This window comes from Pleurodeles waltl, chromosome 4_2, assembly GCF_031143425.1.
Source record: "Pleurodeles waltl isolate 20211129_DDA chromosome 4_2, aPleWal1.hap1.20221129, whole genome shotgun sequence".
Taxonomy (NCBI): Eukaryota; Metazoa; Chordata; class Amphibia; order Caudata; family Salamandridae; genus Pleurodeles; species Pleurodeles waltl.
Genome location: NC_090443.1, coordinates 1,012,854,608 through 1,012,873,535, shown reverse-complemented (window position 1 = coordinate 1,012,873,535; position 18,928 = coordinate 1,012,854,608). Strand labels below are relative to the sequence as shown.

General features: G+C 45.9%; 4 non-coding genes across 4 annotated transcripts; 3 read left to right on the top strand and 1 right to left on the bottom strand.

The window, feature by feature from the left end:
- Nucleotides 1–3,434: 3,434 nt before the first annotated feature.
- TRNAY-GUA (transfer RNA tyrosine (anticodon GUA)) lies at nucleotides 3,435–3,520 on the top strand. Its single transcript is given in 2 exon segments — nucleotides 3,435–3,471; nucleotides 3,485–3,520. It is a non-coding gene; the product is annotated as a tRNA-Tyr (tRNA).
- A 362-nt stretch (nucleotides 3,521–3,882) lies between these two features.
- TRNAD-GUC (transfer RNA aspartic acid (anticodon GUC)) lies at nucleotides 3,883–3,954 on the top strand. The gene has a single exon. It is a non-coding gene; the product is annotated as a tRNA-Asp (tRNA).
- Nucleotides 3,955–16,216: 12,262 nt separating this feature from the next.
- TRNAV-CAC (transfer RNA valine (anticodon CAC)) lies at nucleotides 16,217–16,289 on the top strand. Its single transcript has one exon. It is a non-coding gene; the product is annotated as a tRNA-Val (tRNA).
- Nucleotides 16,290–16,556: 267 nt separating this feature from the next.
- Nucleotides 16,557–16,628, bottom strand: TRNAQ-UUG (transfer RNA glutamine (anticodon UUG)). The gene has a single exon. It is a non-coding gene; the product is annotated as a tRNA-Gln (tRNA).
- Nucleotides 16,629–18,928: the final 2,300 nt, after the last annotated feature.

The following is an 18,928-nucleotide window of genomic DNA, read 5'->3' as shown; positions in this document are numbered from 1 at the left end:
GTCTGAAGAGCCTTCACTTGAACAAAGGTCTGGCCTACTCCCAATTAGTTCCTCTATCAGAAGAAGCGAGACTCGAGATCTCTTGGTGGTTAAACCACATGGAGGCATGGAACGGCAGGGCCATTTTTCCATGTTCTCCAGACCTGACCATAGAGGCGGATGCCAGCCGTTGGGGTTGGGGTGCTCGCTGCGGTCCCCTCTCCACCGGGGGTCGTTGGTCCCAGGAGGAACTTTCAATGCATATCAACTGCCTGGAGCTCTTAGCGGGTTCCTTTGCCATCCGCAGTTTTTCTGCAGGCAGAGCGAAATGTTGCATCCTTCTTCGGATGGACAATGTATCAGCAGTACGATATGTGAACAAACTAGGGGGAACCCGGTCTCAGATCCTGACGGAGATCGCCAAGGATTTTTGGCACTTCTGTCTCCAGAACCAAATTTCGGTGACAGCAGAGTACCTTCCGGGTCAACGGAATGTTATAGCGGATTGGCATTCCCGTCATCTGAGGGATGCCAGCGATTGGAGATTACATCCTCGAGTCTTCAAGACGATTATGCGGATGTGGGGCCCTTGTTCAATAGACCTATTTGCCTCCCGACTGAACACACAACTTCCGTCTTATTTCAGTTGGCGTCCGGACCCGGGAGCGAGAGCGTCAGACGCTTTTCTCCAGGATTGGTCTCCCTCTCTGAATTATGCGTTTCCCCCCTTTGTAATGATCCCCAGGGTCCTAGCACATCTTCGGAGACAAGAGGCGGAATTAGTGTTGATTGCTCCTTTTTGGAGAGCGCAACCTTGGTTTCCCATCATCATGGAACTGACTTGTGCTCCCCCCTTCCTCTTACCTTGGTCTTGGGACCTCCTTCTAGACCCAGGGAGATCGCCCCATCCCTTGATTTTATCGGGCCAACTCTCTCTCCTAGCCTGGCGTCTTTCAGGCAAAATTGGAACCTCCCAGGCCTTTCGAGCGAAGCTCAGGAATTCATCAACCAGGCCTGGGCCCCCAACACTCATAAACGCTATACCTCAGCCTGGCGACGTTGGTGTAGTTGGTGTTCTTCTCGGGGTTCAGATCCCCTTACTGCCGATTGCACCATGATTTTGAATTTTCTAGCTTCATTAGCCGCCTCAGGTATGGCTTATAACTCCATCAACAATTTTCGTTCGGCCATTTCGGCTGGTCATGTGTTTGTCGAAGGTAGACCTATCGGTCAGTTGCCTATGGTTTGTAAACTGCTTCGAGGTATCAGAATGTTGAATCCTCCTCGCCCCAAGTATTCTCATCTTTGGGATGTTAACGGTGTTCTACAATTTCTAGATTCCTGGCCTTCCAATAAGTATCTTTCCAGAAAACAGCTGTCGGCAAAACTTACCTTTTTACTCTGTCTTGTATCATGTAAACGAGTGTCTGATGTTAGAGCCTTAGATTTGGCAGGGAGAAGTTTTTCTCCGGAGGGTGTCTCCTTTATTATTTCCAGGAGAACTAAATGCAATACAAGGGTAGTATCTTACCCAGCCTTCCCCGATAATCAGAAACTCTGCGTTGTGCAATGTCTGAAGGACTACGAGGTGAGTACGGCAGAATTTCGTACTGATATGACAGGTCAATTGCTTATTTCCCTTCAAAAGCCTTTTCGACCAGTTGCATCTGCAACCTTGGCTCGGTGGGTAAAATGGATTTTAGCAGAGTCAGGTATTGATGTCTCCAAATTTGGTGCTCACTCAGTGAGAGGTGCTATGGCATCAAAATCTTTCTCTTTAGGTTCTCGTCTTGAGGACATCTTAAACGCTGCAGACTGGTCTTCGGATTCCACATTTAAGAGGTTTTATTACAAACCCATTTTGGATGTAGCTTCTGTGGTAATGTCTAAACTTTAAACTAGCATAATCAGAGCCTCCGGTCCTGACATAGAATATAAAATTTTCTAGCTGTCGCGTCTAGAATTTTCAATTCTATTAAGGACACGGAGGCGAGGATTATCCCACCCTGGCAGAAAAGTTCAATTATACAAAGTATATTATACAATGTGCTGTTTGAATTGACTATTTGTTTCTACCCTCCCTGAATTTCAAGTTGTTTTAAAAACGCAAAAAAAAAAAAAAAAAATATGTAATATGTCTTTTAGATGATAATGTTTTTATAACGATAAGACAGTTTTTATGGCTATGTGTTCTGTGCTTGTCTTAGGTCAAGAAGAAAAATGATGCTGTGAGCTTCGTCAGGATTTCTCCCAGGATTTTCTCCTTGGAACCCGTTTTTCCTCCTTCCTCTGTGATCTTCTGCTTCGTTCCGGTTGGATGTTTTGTTCATGATTCTGGACTTGAGGTTTTTCGTTTGTATAACTTTGAGCATCAGTGAATTAACTGTATCTATATTTGCAAAGAAAGAGGAAGAGACACTGAGTCATGAGGGTTTTATAGGGTTGGTCTCTATGGTTGTAGTTGTGTCCCTTGGGGTTCATGGGATTTGTAGTTTTGTTTGTATAACCTTTCCTATTGGCTGCTGAATATTAAAAGCATGGAAAGAGAAGCATAATCCTCGCCTCCGTGTCCTTAATAGAATTGAAAATTCTAGACGCGACAGCTAGAACATTTTATAGTATTCTCCATCTATTTAATGTAAATCTATTTATTGAACAGTATTTCTTTCCTCGTGGTCTCCATGAATGCAGTGTGTCTTCCATGTCTGGTGTTTTATTCTGGCTTTTTGTATATCTCGGTCAGGGGTGACAACATGCCTGCATCTTCACAACTCACTCCCTATCATTCTAACACTGAGAGCCAGGCTCTGCAAAGTTTAAGAATCTACACAACGTTCAGCATTCCAGCTGAGTTCATTGGCCGACATACTTCTTGTGATTTGTTTGCCGTTTTATTTCCTGAGCTGTACTTTTCTCAAGAAAGTTAGTTCCTTTTATTTTTAATAAGCCATTGAGAATGCTGAGAAATCACTTTGTGTGTCTGCGACAAGGTACATTTATTTTTTTGAATTCTAAGTAAAGGTAATCAAGATGGAAAGACAATGGCTGTGTGACTGACTTCAACAGAAAGCCCTCCCCCGTGCTTGCTGCTGAAATATTGAGCTATTAGAAAAGCAGTGAAAATGTGCATTGCTAAAGCGGCATGTGTTTTCCAGAGTACGCAAATGAAGAGGAAAAGCACGCCTTGCCAATTAAAATGCCGAGTCACCCTTTGTAGTTATTCTGCGATGAGTTCCCAAAAAGTACTGAAGTGGTTGATTAAATGATGATGATTGTAGGTTTGTGCTGCTGGAGAATGAGATAGGCATCTGAAAATAAACAGCATGCACCCTGAGGATACAGCTTGATATGTGACCTCGGTCTTCAAATGCCCAGCAAACATGCACATGGTCACCATGTGCCCTACTGCTGGCAGGTACATAACCTGAAGGCTGCAGTCACATGATGCTTCCGTCCCTTCGATAGCTCAGTTGGTAGAGCGGAGGACTGTAGTGGTGAAGCTGATATCCTTAGGTCGCTGGTTCAAATCCGGCTCGAAGGACTTTTATTTTATGTTCACTCCATATTCCATTTCACATTCTGAAATTAAAATACGCCATGTTTTCAAGCAACGACGCTAGAGCTTGACAATTCTTTTTGTCTCCCCCATTTTTATCGGATGACACCAAGAAGTGAATTTAGCCAGAGCAGAAATGGACGGAGGTGCAGCCGCTGATCCCAGTGACTGTCAGAGAGAGAAAAGGAGGAGTCTGTGCAGAGGAAGCTGTAAATCAGTGATACACAGAGACTGGCTCCTTCCTGGCACAGGCGGGGTCACCAGTGGCATTTATGGGGGTGCAGCGCCCCCAGCAGGGGGACAGGTAGAACAATCAGTAGGAGGTCAGGTACCAGGGAGTCATCAATTCCTCGTTAGTATAGTGGTCAGTATCCCCGCCTGTCACGCGGGAGACCGGGGTTCAATTCCCCGACGGGGAGATTACATTTTTTATTAATAGTTTTCCTTTTTGAATGACATATATTTTTCACATTAAAATCATTTCTTTAAAAATGAAATTGTAACTTCAGGAACAAGCAAGAAACAGCTGTGAAGAATAGGCGAGTTTAACCCCCCTATTAATTTGTACTGACGCGTGGAAAAGTTTAATGGGAAGAGAGCGGAAACAACAGGATATTTTAAGATTTTAAGAACCGGGCTGAGGTCGCCTGTATCAGAGCTCGGCCTGCGCGGACTCGACGCCTTTTGTTTCACTTTAAACTTTATTTTACGCTGAAACTAAGGGAGACTTTGAGTCAGACGCGGATGTTTCAGGCCAGACTCCCTTCTAATGACCCAGTCTGCATGGGGTTCAAATAATCACATTTTATTCACAATAGAAGAACAGTTTGTGCGCACAGTAATGCATACACAACGCTGTGGGATAGCGTAACTGGATGGACGGAATGCGTAACCAATCAAACATTCACCCCCAGTCACAGATCTGGGTTTAATCCATCCATTATTTTGCTCACCATGCCACCCCAGTTTGAACCCAGCCATATGCAAATCAGTCTTGACCCTGTTCCTCATGGGAACAGTCCAGCCCGAACTGCCAGGCCAGGTTCTCACTTGACCGGAAACAAGCATCCTGGGACCGGTTTCGGGGTTTCACCCCTCATCAGCCAGGCTAGCTTGAATCCAGTGGCACACTGAGCCCGGGACCCACGTCTGGGCATACCCGGCGCACTTAGAGCGGCAAAAGCAAAGCAAAACACAACGCTGTGTTACTAATGTCGCCCTACGTGGGAAGGGTATGCCCAGACGTGGGTCCCGTGCTTCCCATGCCACTGGATTCAAGCTAGCCTGGCTGATGAGGGGTGAAACCCCGAAACCGGTCCCAGGATGCTTGTTTCCAGTCCAGGGAAGACCTGGCCTGGCAGTTCGGGCTGGACTGTTCCCATAGGGAACAGGGTCAAGACTGACTTGCATATGGCTGGGTCCAAACTGGAATGGCATGGGCAGCAAAAAAACGATGGATTAAACCCAGATCTGTGACTGGGGGTAAGTGTTTGCATTGTCAGCACTCCGTCCATCATTCTTTTGTGTTACTAATGTCGCCCTACGTGGGAAGGGTATGCCCAGACGTGGGTCCCGTGCTTCCCATGCCACTGGATTCAAGCTAGCCTGGCTGATGAGGGGTGAAACCCCGAAACCGGTCCCAGGATGCTTGTTTCCAGTCCAGGGAAGCCCTGGCCTGGCAGTTCGGGCTGGACTGTTCCCATAGGGAACAGGGTCAAGACTGATTTGCATATGGCTGGGTCCAAACTGGAATGGCATGGGCAGCAAAAAAACGATGGATTAAACCCAGATCTGTGACTGGGGGTGAGTGTTTGCATTGTCAGCACTCTGTCCATCATTCTTTTGTGTTACTAATGTCGCCCTACGTGGGAAGGGTATGCCCAGACGTGGGTCCTGTGCTTCCCATGCCACTGGATTCAAGCTAGCCTGGCTGATGAGGGGTGAAACCCCGAAACCGGTCCCAGGATGCTTGTTTCCAGTCCAGGGAAGACCTGGCCTGGCAGTTCGGGCTGGACTGTTCCCATAGGGAACAGGGTCAAGACTGATTTGCATATGGCTGGGTCCAAACTGGAATGGCATGGGCAGCAAAAAAACGATGGATTAAACCCAGATCTGTGACTGGGGGTGAGTGTTTGCATTGTCAGCACTCCGTCCATCATTCTTTTGTGTTACTAATGTCGGATTCAAGCTAGCCTGGCTGATGAGGGGTGAAACCCCGAAACCGGTCCCAGGATGCTTGTTTCCAGTCCAGGGAAGACCTGGCCTGGCAGTTCGGGCTGGACTGTTCCCATAGGGAACAGGGCCAAGACTGATTTGCATATGGCTGGGTCCAAACTGGAATGGCATGGGCAGCAAAAAAACGATGGATTAAACCCAGATCTGTGACTGGGGGTGAGTGTTTGCATTGTCAGCACTCCGTCCATCATTCTTTTGTGTTACTAATGTCGCCCTACGTGGGAAGGGTATGCCCAGACGTGGGTCCCGTGCTTCCCATGCCACGTGGGAAGGGTATGCCCAGACGTGGGTCCCGTGCTTCCCATGCCACTGGATTCAAGCTAGCCTGGCTGATGAGGGGTGAAACCCCGAAACCGGTCCCAGGATGCTTGTTTCCAGTCCAGGGAAGACCTGGCCTGGCAGTTCGGGCTGGACTGTTCCCATAGGGAACAGGGTCAAGACTGATTTGCATATGGCTGGGTCCAAACTGGAATGGCATGGGCAGCAAAAAAACGATGGATTAAACCCAGATCTGTGACTGGGGGTGAGTGTTTGCATTGTCAGCACTCCGTCCATCATTCTTTTGTGTTACTAATGTGCGCACAGTAATGCCATATGTGATCCGAACGGGCTGTTACCTCTCGGGACCACTTCTTATTTTCACACAAAACTCCTGAGTCTCCTCGTTTTTAAACAAAATACAAGGATGAATTCGAAAACGAGGCAAACAACGCGAAAAACATCAAATGCGCTTGTTTTAAAATTAAATGAGACTCACAAAAGGTGATCGAGGAATACTTGTAAACAGCGCTTTAACTGAAGAAAAAGAAGTGCGGGTACTCACTCAACTGATTCTATGTCAGGCCCAGAGGCTTCGTATTATGCTTTTCCTTCTTTGCTGTTTACTATATGTAAAAAACACAGAAGCCAATCAAAATAAACGTTTTTTAAAGACTACATTTCCCATAAACAACACATGTCCACTGCGCCAGCGAGGGTCCTTGCCCTATGAATGTCTAAACCGCTGCCATATTCCTCCTCGTTCTTTGCTGCTCCGCGAGGAAAGAGACAAGTGCATCCTCGATATATTTAACTTTTATGGTATTGCGATTGCTCACTGTATTTTATATCTGGTCGAGCGCTACACTCTCCGAGTCGTTGCCGGCACCCGGCGTGGGTGACTGGGGGCGGGAGACGACGCGCTCTAGCGTGAGGACGAGCAGTCCTATTTTTAGCTCGCCCTGCACGTTTTCATCACGGCAGGCGGTCCCTTGTACATATCGGGACACGAGCTACGCGCTGAGGCTCAGCAGATTGTGCGCCATCTGCCAGCATTATAAATCGATTGAATCTAGGCAGCCTAGAAACATCTCCCATATGCCTTACGCCGGGGCAAGTGCAGGCAATTACAGGATGATCCTGAGGGGCATAAATCCTATAAGTCTGCAAATTGTTGCAGCTGGGATTGTGTTTGTTACACCTGCTTATTGCCCCCATATTGATACAGATATATTTGAGTGGACTGCCCCCACATTGAATTTCATTTTGCCTTCAATCATGGTCCAAAAATACCTTTCTGATAATCTGCCCCAGACAGATGGAGACCTACTCCTTGCAGGTGACATTGTTCATGCCCTAGACGCTACTATCACACAACCCGGAACCAGAGCATCGGCAGTCGCTCTTCAACCCTTTGCGCGCCAATTCAAAAGATATGCCCTTTCTGTGCCTCCTTACACGGCTGCTGGCCGATCCTGATCAATCTCTTCTGGCAACCATTCAGCAACAGGCTCAGGAACTGCAACAATTAAGCAATAAGAATGCTGCTTTACGACAGGCTTTGGCTTTCCACAGTGCAGATGTTCTGGCCGTCTCCACCTCAACTCCTCGTTTCTCTGGATAACCAACTAAACTGCGAGAGTTCCTCGATGCATTAACTGTATACTTCGCCTTCCGACCCACCCAATTCTCCCACAACAAGACAAAGGTGGGCTATCTTATCAGTGCGCTATCCGGTCCTGCCTTGGCCTGGGCTACCCCGATGGTATCATCCAATGACCCAGTATTGTCTGACTATCCAGCCTTTGTGAATCGGTTCAAACAGATGTTTAGTTGTCCAGGATTGGAGGCCTCTGCTGAAGAAGCCTTATGTGACATCCACCAAGGCTCACAAGATGTCCTCCAATATATTACCCGCTTTCGACAGCTAGCGGCTGAGACAACCTGGGTGGAACGAACTCTGGTGACTTTATTCCGTAGAGGACTTAAAGAGGAGATCAAAGATGAGTTAGTACACTCCACCGAGTTGAAGATCTTCGTGGTCTGATTAATCTAGCTCTTTCCATTGAATACCGTCTCCAAGAACGACGTATGGAGAAGAGAAAAAGTAGGGCATCCTCCCAACCAAGCACTTCACGTGTCTTTTTGCATCGTCCTGAGGAACCTCGTCCTCCCGTCAGAGACACAGAAGGTGAAACTATGCAGGTGGATACTACTCGAGGCCCACTTTCCATCAGCGAGCAGGAAGAAAGATGTAAGAAAGGATTGTGCCTGTATTGTGGTACTGCTGGTCACATGCTTCGTACCTGCCCCTTCGTCCTCTAAGGCCGTCAGGAAACACCACTTCCCGTCCTCTGAAAGAAGGGAGGGGGCGGGATCATCTGCTATACCTTCTATCAGTTCATTCAAGGACAATGCCACAACTTTGTTTATGTTACCAGTGACTTTACAGTTACCTGATGGTCGTGAAGAAAGAACAATGGCTTTACTTGATTGTGGTGCTAGTGGCATATATATGGATAAGACTTGGGCCACAACACAACAAATACCAACACGACCCAAAGAAGTCCCGGAACAAGTTCACACAGTGGATGGATCCCTAATATCCTCTGGTCCAGTCGATACTACCACCCTGACACTAGGTTTACAATTTGGGAACCACCAAGAACACATCTCATTTGACCTAATATCATCCCCCCATCATACTATCGTTTTAGGAATTCCGTGGTTCATAAGACATAACCCTTATGTAAATTGGGAAACCCGGACTATTTTCTTATTTTCACAGTTTTGTCATGGAAACTGCTTTGCTTCAGACACATACTGGTCACCCAAGAGGTTGATGCCTATTGAAATTACTACCGGATGTTCCATCAATACAGTCCAAGGAGTCCCCGATCACTATCTAGAATTTCAAGATGTATTCCAAAAATCATCCATACCTGTGTTACCCCCACATCGAGATTACGATTGTGCTATTCCCTTGGAACCTGGGGCGATCGTTACTTTTGGGAGAATGTATTCACTCACGGAACCTGAAAGGGAAGTTCTCAAGGAGTATCTGTAAGAAAATTTGCATAGCGGTCTGATTGTACCATCATCCTCTCCGGCAGGGGCTCTTCTCTTTTTTGTACCCAAGAAGACGAAGGATCTTCGTCCCTGTCTGGATTTTCGAGGTTTAAATAAGATAACTATAAAAGACCGTTGTCCTAGACCCTCATCAAGGATATTCTAGAGGCAGTCAGAGGGGCTCAACGATTTACCAAACTAGATCTTCATGGAGCCTATCACCTTTTGCGTATTAAAGAAGGAGACGAGTGGAAGACTGCTTTCCGAACCCCATTTGGTCATTATGAGTACAGAGTTATGCCTTTTGGTCTCACTAACGCCCCCTCAATTTTACAAAGATTTATGGACTCTGTCTTTTCTGATCTCTTGAACCATACGGTCGTCATCTATTTAGACGATATCCTTATTTACTCTAGACGTCCTGAACTTCATTCTACTCACATGAAACAGGTCCTCCAAAGACTCAAGGAACATCAACTGTCCTGTAAACCAGAAAAATATGAGTTTGACAAGACCGAAGTCAAATATTAGGGTTATCACCTTAGTCCCACTGGAATAGCTATGGACCAGGAAAAGGTACAAGCCATCCTAGACTGGCCTTCCCCTTTCTCCATTAAGGAAACACAATGTTTGTCTAGGACTGGCTAATTTTTATCGACAGTTTATTTTTGACTTTGCAGAACAAACCAGCCACATAACTCAAATATTAAAGAAGGAGAATTTAAATAAAGGCTTTGTCTGGACAAGGGCGGCTGAAACAGCTTTTCAGAGTCTAAAAAAGGCCTTCACTCAAGCACCGATATTGAGATACCCCGATACCAACCAACAATTTATTGTTGTTACTGATGCTTCTGAAAGAGCCATCGGAGATGCCTTACTCCAACAACAAGAAGATGACGGTCTTGAACATCCTGTTTTCTATTTGTCCCATGTACTCTCTGGTCAGAACAACATTACTCAGTACTTGAAAGGGAGTTATTAGCCCTGAAAACAGCCTGCCTAGAGTGGAGACAGTTTCTTATGGGTTCCAAAGAGCCCTTCGAGGTGAGAACAGACCATCGTAACCTACAGTGTGTACGTAATTTTCTATGCCAGAACCGTCGTCAGACTCGTTGGGCCTTTTTCTTCAGTCAGTATGACTTTTATGCCACCTATATTCCTGGATCCCAAAACATACTGGCCGATGCTCTGTCTCGCCGTTATTCAGATTGTACTCCTACCCCATCACAATACCTACTTGAGCTCAGTAAAATCATCGGTGTAGCTCAATCTTTCCTAGATGAGGTACAACTGGAATATTCCAGCCAGCCTGATCAAGTGTTAAAGAACCTAAACCCCCTAATACGCAAACAGAAGGGGTATTATTGTTATAAGAACCTGTTGTTCCTCCCTACTAACGGAGTAAGAGAAAAGGCGCTACAAATGTGCCATGATTCTCCGGTTGCTGGTCATAGAGGCATCAAGGCCACGCAGGAACTGCTCTCGCGGTCTTTCTGGTGGCCTACCTGGAAATTGGATGTCGAAAGATACTTTCAGGCTTGTCCCATATGTGCCCAAGTAAAAATACCCCGTACCAGACCTGCGGGATTTCTACAACCCTTACCTGTTCCACCGGCTCCCTGGCACACCATTTCTACTGATTTCATGAGTTCACTACCTCCATCAGCAGGAAACGGGGTTATCATGGTCACAATAGATTCATTTACAAAGATGGATCACTTCACTGCCCTGAAAAAATTACCTACCTCTCAAGAACTAAGTCAGATATTTATCCATCATATTTTCCATCTCCATGGACTCCCACACAGCATTGTATCTGACAGGGGACCTCAGTACATCTCCCGGTTTTGGAAACATTTCTGTAGGATACTGAATATCAATATAGCACTATCGTCTGGTTTCCATCCCCAAACCAATGGACAGACCGAGCGTCTCAACCAAGGATTGGAGCAGTACCTTCGCTGCTTTTGTAATTCTACCCAGAGCAACTGGAACACTTACCTCCCTATCGCTGAATTCTCTTACAATAACACTGTCCATAGTGCCTCCAAGGTCACCCCCTTTTTCTGTTCTTATGGCTATCATCCTACCTCTTTTCCTACTACTCCTCAGTCTACCTCTTCTCTTCCTGCAGTCACTTCATTTTCCAGACGACTTTTACAGATCCATAGATTGATTCGATCTAACTTGCTGAACACTAAGAGATACAAGAAGAGAATAGCAGATAAGAAGCGTAGGGATGCTCCAGTATATCACCTCCAGGATAAAGTCTGGCTTTCTTCAAAATGTTTGCCTTTGCGCCTTTCTCAGAATAAGTTCACACCTCGTTACTTAGTTCCTTTCCGTATTCTTCAGCTGATTAATCCTGTCACTGTCCGTCTTCACTTGCCTCGTACCTGGAGGATTCATCCGGTCTTTCATGTTTCCCAGCTCAAACCCTATGTACCTGATCCTTACTCTTGACAGTTTCCTTGTCCTACTCCTTTGTTAGTGAATGATGTACCAGAATATGAGGTACAAGAAATTTGTGACTCTCGTATCTTTCACAAACGTCTTCAGTATCTGATTCATTGGAAGGGTTACCCTCTTAGTGAATGCTCTTGGGAAGATGCATCTTCTGTTCACGCCCCTCTTCTGATTTGTCATTTTCACCGCTTGTTTCCGCACAAAACTGGACCTTCGGGGAGGGGACCTACTGTTGCGCCGCCACATGCGGCACGAGCCGAACATTCTACATGGGTAGTGGCATGCGGTCTGAAGATGCGTCGCGCCCCCAGCCTGCTGTGTACATTACGAGGCCCAAAATTGGGAATGGGGCCTCGTTATTTCTGAGCGTGACACGCTTCCAGGCAGGTCTGACCTCCCCCACTCACCTGTTCTTCTTCTCTTCTTCTTTTCCTGTCTTTCATTGTGCCTTCCTTCATGTTTTCTCCCTTTTCCCATATTACCCCTCTCTTCCCAGCATGCCTTTGTTCCCTGCTCTCTATGGCTCCTAGTCCCTATCTAAGATGGTGTCCTTGTACTTCCTGTTGGTCGCTTCCTGTTTGTTGGTATTTAAGGGCTGTGATTCTTTCTCTCCTTGCGCTGCAACACTTTCTGTTTGGATGGTGTCTTCGCTCCTGCTTCCTCGTATTCGATACTGGCTAACGTCTGTTCCAGTGTTTTTCCTGTACTTTTGCTCTTGTATTTACCTATTAATTTGCTCCATTTTCAGGAACCTTTCCTTTTTAGAGGTGTTTTCCCCTTTCAGGGTTTTTTTCCCTCTGGCACTACTTCTGAAGGACACGGCCTGCTCTTGACGTTTCCATTGCCTGCAGCACCGTGGCTACCAGAAAGAGTCGCCCCTACCTGGGCCAAGGCTGAACATTCAGGAACAATATCCTCGCCACTCGTTCTGCGCACTCCAGGTTAAAGCAGCGAGTAAGTCGTGACAAGAAATCCTGCATGCACAGCTGAGCCTAGGTCCCCAGCACTCTGTCCTGTGATGCTCAGCTCCCTGAGTTCATCTCCGGTGTCGTGGGACCTCCTTTTGCAGTGTTTAGATGACCGCTGCGTTCAGACTTCTTGAACCCATGTTCAAGGACTTTTGCGGGTTGTACCTTCTTGTCCGTGGACTCTGTACGTTGCTGAGGGCCCCCTCTGTCTCCTCTCCCAAGTGGCGACATCCTGGTCGTTCCTGGGCCCGGGCAACACCCTTTTTTCTCTAACTGCAACTCTTTCAGCTAGCACCGCTTGTTTGTGGTATTTTGCCAAGGGAACAAGTCTGCATCCTCCAGCACGCTGTGCGACATCTTCTGCATGAAGGAGAAGATCCTACCACCTTTTGTTGTTGCAGAATCTTCAGCTTCTTCCACCCAGAGGCAGCCATTTTTCACCTTCATCTGGGGTTTAGTGGGCTCCTGGCCCCCCCTGGACACTTTCGAGACTCTTGGACTTGGTCCCCTTCCGTTGCAGCTCCTCAGGTCCAGGAATCCATCTTCAGTGCTTTGCAGTCTGTTGTGGTCTTTGCAAAATCCTTTATCACTACTTTAGTTTGTTTCTGGAGAAATAGTAGTACTTTACTCCTACTTTCCAGGGTCTTGGGTGCGGTACCTTGGACACCCTTAGTGTTTTCTTACACTCCCAGCGACCCTCTACACACTACACTAGCCTAGGGGTCCATTCATGGTTCGCATTCCACTTTCTTAGTGTATGGTTTGTGTTGCTACTAGGCCTATTGCATCCTACTGTATTCTACAGTGTTTGCACTACTTTCTGACTGTGTTACTTACCTGATTTGGTTTTCTGTGTATATTTTGTGTATTTTACTTACCTCCTGAAGGAGTATGTCCTCTGAGATATTATTGGCACATTGTCACTAAAACAAAGTACCTTTAATTTTAGTAACTCTGAGTACTGTCTTTCTTATGATATAGTGCTATATGATATAAGTGGTATAGTAGGCTCCTAGTTCAGCCTAAGCTGATCTGCTAAAGCTACCACTACCAGCCTAAGCTGCTAGAACACGACTACACTCTACTAATAAGGGATAACTGGACCTGGCACAAGGTGTAAGTACCATTGGTACCCACTACAATCCAGGCCAGCCTCCCACGGCACTCCTCTTAATCAAAATGTTTTTGGCTCTTTGCTAACGAGTCCATGTGAGCCAAGATCCAGAAACGACCCTCCATGACACCCAACAGGAGTTTTGTGCTACAGCAACTACTGTCCTAAATGCCCGTGCTGCTCTTCGTGCTACAGCAACAACCATCAAAGACGCTCTCCCTGCTCCTTGTGACCTACTCCACCAGGAATAGAACTATTTGCTCTGGAGTTTAGAAAGTAACATTTTCATTGGAACAAACCTGGTCCCTGTATCCAGACCACGCTCCATCGCTGTTGGCCTGAACTTCTCTCTTTCACCTAGTCTCACATGACGAGATAACCATAAGTGGCACTGTGTGCTTTTAGGCACTATATTCACCTGAAATCTATGAAATTACATATATCCAGTTCTAATAATTACATTTTTGTTGTTTTGGTGTCAAATAATTTATTGAAATCTAGTCTGTTTTTTCTAAGTAGGTGTGGGATTTTCCTTGTGTTGTCTTATCCCTTTATGCACAAATACTTTACACATTGCTTGTAATCTAAGCCTGACTGCTCTTGTGCTAAGCTACTTGAGGGTTAAGCACAGGTTAATTTTGTGAATGTTTGTGGTTCACCCTGACAAAGACTGTGGTTGTTGCTTGAGTTGGGTTTCACCCCCACAGCCAACATTCCCATTTCTCACACCACTTCTCTGAACTGTCCATCTGTGAGCTTCATCCTCCTGACAAGATGCACCTGCTTCCCTCGGCCTCTCTGTTGTTTATCCCAAGCTGTCCCTGTAGCACTTTACTTTTCTGACACCTGTCATTTGCATCTCTTCCTGTCTCTCTCAGCTATCTCTTTCTCATCGGTCTCTTCCTTTATCACAGGTCTCACACCGTTATCTCCTCTCACCAGGGTTCCCTCTCGCTGACTCTCGTCTGGCTCTTTGTCACCTGTCTACGGGGCAGATTTAAGAGCCGCATGCGCCACATTAGCGCCCCCTTTACCATCATTTTGTTTACGATAAGGCGGAGCTAAGGTGGCCTTTTCCCCGCGCCATATTTACAAACTGGCGCAATGCATGCATTGCACCACTTTGTAACCCCTTGTGCCACATTATACCTGCGCCAGGCATAATGTATGCAAGTGGGGTGTTCACCGGTTAGGGGGCCAAAAAAATGGTGTCATGAAATCTAAAAGATCTATTTCTTCCATTTATAACGGCATTTTTAATGGCTGCACAGAGCAGGCGTTAAAAGGAGGCACACCACTGTTTTCAGTGGGACTCAATGTGCTTTGCAGGTTTAGTGTCAACATTTTTGACACTAATCCTGCAAAGCGCCAAACTAACGTCAAAATGTTTGACTCTAGTTCTCTAACTACTGCCATGGTGCGCCGTATGTTAAATAAGGTGCACACATGGTGGCGTTAGGGGGCGCTAAGGGGCGCAAGAAAAGTGGCGCTACATTGAATGCATTGGATACAGCGCCACGTTTCTTAAATCAGGCACTATGTGTCTGTCACCTGTCGCTCTCACCTGTCTCATTCCCTTTCACACCTGTCTATATCCCTCTCACACCGGCACCTGTCTCTGACTCTCTTTAATCCCCCCGTCTCCCTCACACACACTCACACAGCTGTCTTGTCTCACAAGATATCACGTGTCTCTCTGTAGCGCCTCCTTACTGCTCAACATTTAGTTATTTTCCTCTCATGGTCTTTCCCTTCACCCCCTCTCTATCCCACCCCCTCTTTCTTGTATGTCATCTCTCCTCACGTTTTTAGGGTCACAGAGACGCTTTTCACTGTCGTCTGCTCCACTTTCAACACTAAATATTTGTTTTTTCAAGTATGTTGCTTTCTTTTCAGCCCAGGGGTCGCAAGCACAGTGCTGGGGGCACAGGAGGTAAGCTAGGGGTCGCAGCTGCAACCCCTGGAGACCCCCCAATGACAGCCCATCCTCTCTGCACACAACAGATCCGGACAGAGCGGCCTGGAGGTGTTAAGAAGCCATGAAGTGTGTGTGACAAGTTTAACTCCACAGAGAACAAAGCCCGTCAACAGCCGGAAATGATATTGTCCAGTTGCTGTTATGGGCTTTCTGGTGTCAAAAATAGTAAGAGCCAAAGGTCTGCCGGATGCAAGGAGAAGAGAGAGGCCAAGAGGGGTTTTAAAGAGACACGTGAACAGCCACTAATGCTGAGACAGGCCCTCTGGAGGGGTGGAAACACCTCTGTGAAGTTTACACTCGTGTTTGTTTTGTGGCTGTTTGTAAAATGGGTAATGAAAGACTGAAGAGTGGCGCATCGGAGAGCGCAGCAAGTTAAAAACAGTTTAACACAAAAAGGCTCATTTATTGTAAGAAAATTAAGCAGGGATGCTCCATCCAAGGCTGCTATAGGCAGAAAGAGAATCATCATAGAGTCCGTTTAATCTGTAAATATAGACATAGAAGGGCTAATTAGAACAAATCAACATAACACAAGAGTACATCCCAGCAATACCATTATCATGAATCAACTCCCAAGCAGCAATTTCACGTCAGTTTCCGTAGTGTAGTGGTTATCACGTTCGCCTCACACGCGAAAGGTCCCCGGTTCGAAACCGGGCGGAAACAGTTTTAAAACTTTATCCCGACTTGTTCTCCATTATTAATATATGTGACGAATGATACTTCTGCGCTACAATTTTTATGGATATCACTCATATATTCAAATAAAAAAGATAAGCCACGCAAAGATGATGTAAACTTTGCAAAATATATTAGCTCGCTTTTAATTTTTACTGGACTGAAATTTAAAAAATAATATAAAGACACAATAAGATCATTTACAAATATCATTTTCATGTCTAGTGAGGAATGTTACATCAATAAAATTGCAACAGGTTCTACCGAGATTTAAACTCGGATCGCTGGATTCAAAGTCCAGAGTGCTAACCTTTACACCATAGAACCTCCCATAGGTGAGCTACAGTTCAGTTAGTACTAAAATGACAGTATCCTGCAGTGCGCAGTTCTCCTTGTAAAAGTCTTGATGTTTTTCAGATTTCAGGTTTCCGTCTGGCAGTGTGTGCGGCCGATACCCCCTGAGTTGGCCAGGATCACAGGTGCTGCACATGTCACAAAGGACACCACCTGCCCCTCTCTCTGCACAGTGCGCTGGGAGCCGACACAAAAAACTTCTGTCTTGTGGGTTGGAAGAGAGACTCCCTCGATCTCCAGGACTGATCAACAACTGAGTGTGAACACGGTTGTGAATAGAACTTGTCCAAGTCTGCAGGGCGGGGCAAAACCTGTTAGTTGTAAATTATAACACAATCTGAGCTGTGGGCCGCCTCAGAAGAGGGGGGGGGGGTTGTTCTGGGCTCCCCCTCACGCTTGTCTTGTTTTCATTCAATTCCTTACTGAGAATTTGTGTGATTGGGGCAAATCATTTCACCCACTCACAGGGCAGCTGTACAATGTACACGGGCTGCTCGGGGAGTGTGTAAAATATTTCAGCATCAACCACCTTTACACACAGCCGTGTACTTTGACAACAAATCCTGCAGTATGTAAATCAATGTACACGATGATTGTTGCATAATACAGTGCAATGTGTAGGAGTCACTTGTCCTTCATAGCTCACTGTGCTATATTACAAGAATTTTATGACAACACCGGAGGCTCCTATTATGCTTTCTTTTCCTGCTTTATTTTAATAGCAGCCAAGAGGAAAACACCAATCCCAGAGGTTTTAGCAACAAGCAACCAATGGGAGATAAGACTATTAACATTAACCAATCAGTATACTGTATCACGTAACATATACCAATCCTGACTGCAGGCAGCCCTCTCTTTTCTTGCTGCTCGCAGTCAAGATAAGTATATCTTTCGTTGCTCCATACATTTATTCTAATTTCAATGTATGTTACTATTCTATGTTTACATTTTAACAACGTTTTGTGTTTAACTGAAATGCGTGTGCCTTTGCTGCCCCAACCGCTCTTTTAACTTTCTTTCTCTCGTGCGTGAAGGGAAATTCCTCCCTCGTCTTTCGAGTCGCGTCGCCGTGAACGTTCTATTCTGAACGCCGGCTGACGCGACCTTCAATCGCCCAGTCTCCGCATTCCGGAGCGCATTCCTGAGCGCATTCCGGTCTAGCGCTCGTATTCTAAAAGCCTTCTTCAGCTTTTTTCTGCGTTTTAAACAGCTTCTCCTCTCCAGAAAACTGGCGGTCAGCTTTTAAGACAGCTAGCGAGCCGCACTTCGACTTGTAGACGTTTCTCTTCTCATTTGTCTGGTGAGTCACACGCCTATCATAATTTATAGCCTGTCCTTCCTAGTTAACCCCTTTTTTAACCAGTTTTTCCTCTTCTTCTCCATAGCAAAAGATTTCTCAGAGTTTTTCACAACAAATGATGATTCTGAAGACAATTTTTCTTATAATTTAAATAATTTTATTCAATCTTCAGTAAAGAAAGCAGTTTCTGCTTCTATGGGGAAAATTTCTAAATAAATTCATTCCACTGTATCATCCTGTTTATCCCAATCACAAGTGGCCCATTCTGCGGGGGAAAGCAGAAAGCGCAAAGCCTCGGAGGCTTCTTTAAATCAGGCTAACGCCTCGTCTGTGCTTATGGATGGTGAGTCAAACTCACTCAGGATAGAGGACGAAGCTCCTCAAAGGCCTCCTACTAAGGAGGGGAATACAATTTTGGGTACTAAAAGTAGAAACAAAACAAAAAATGTGTCTAAGACCCAAAAAATTGTGATTGCGGATATTAAAGATACTGATGATGATGGTGATACCAATTTTTCCTCCTCTGACAACGAGGACGATAACTCCTCTAATTTTTGGATTGGTCCTCCCCCTAAAAAATCTAAGCCAACATCAACTAACCAAACCCACGACCCCCTTTTAGATTCTGATGGCAATCCCATGTTTGACCCTTGCTTAATCCACCATCCCAATTCTACCGAATGGTTACCTTCTGACCATGTTGCAAACTATATTCTAGCAAAATTACGCCTTCCCCTAGATAAACAGGTACGAACAAAACTACGTTCTGAATGTCCCAGACCTTCACTCCCATTACACATTACCGCTACCCCTTCTATAGATCCGTCCCTCCTAACCTTCTTCTCCAAATTCGGTAAAGTTCCCCGTAAAGGGGTGGACAGAGCCTGGGCTCTGTGCCAAGATAAAGTCCTTGATTTGGTTGGTCCCTTATCCCGCATTTTTGACCTCGCAGAATCCGCTAGAACCAATGACA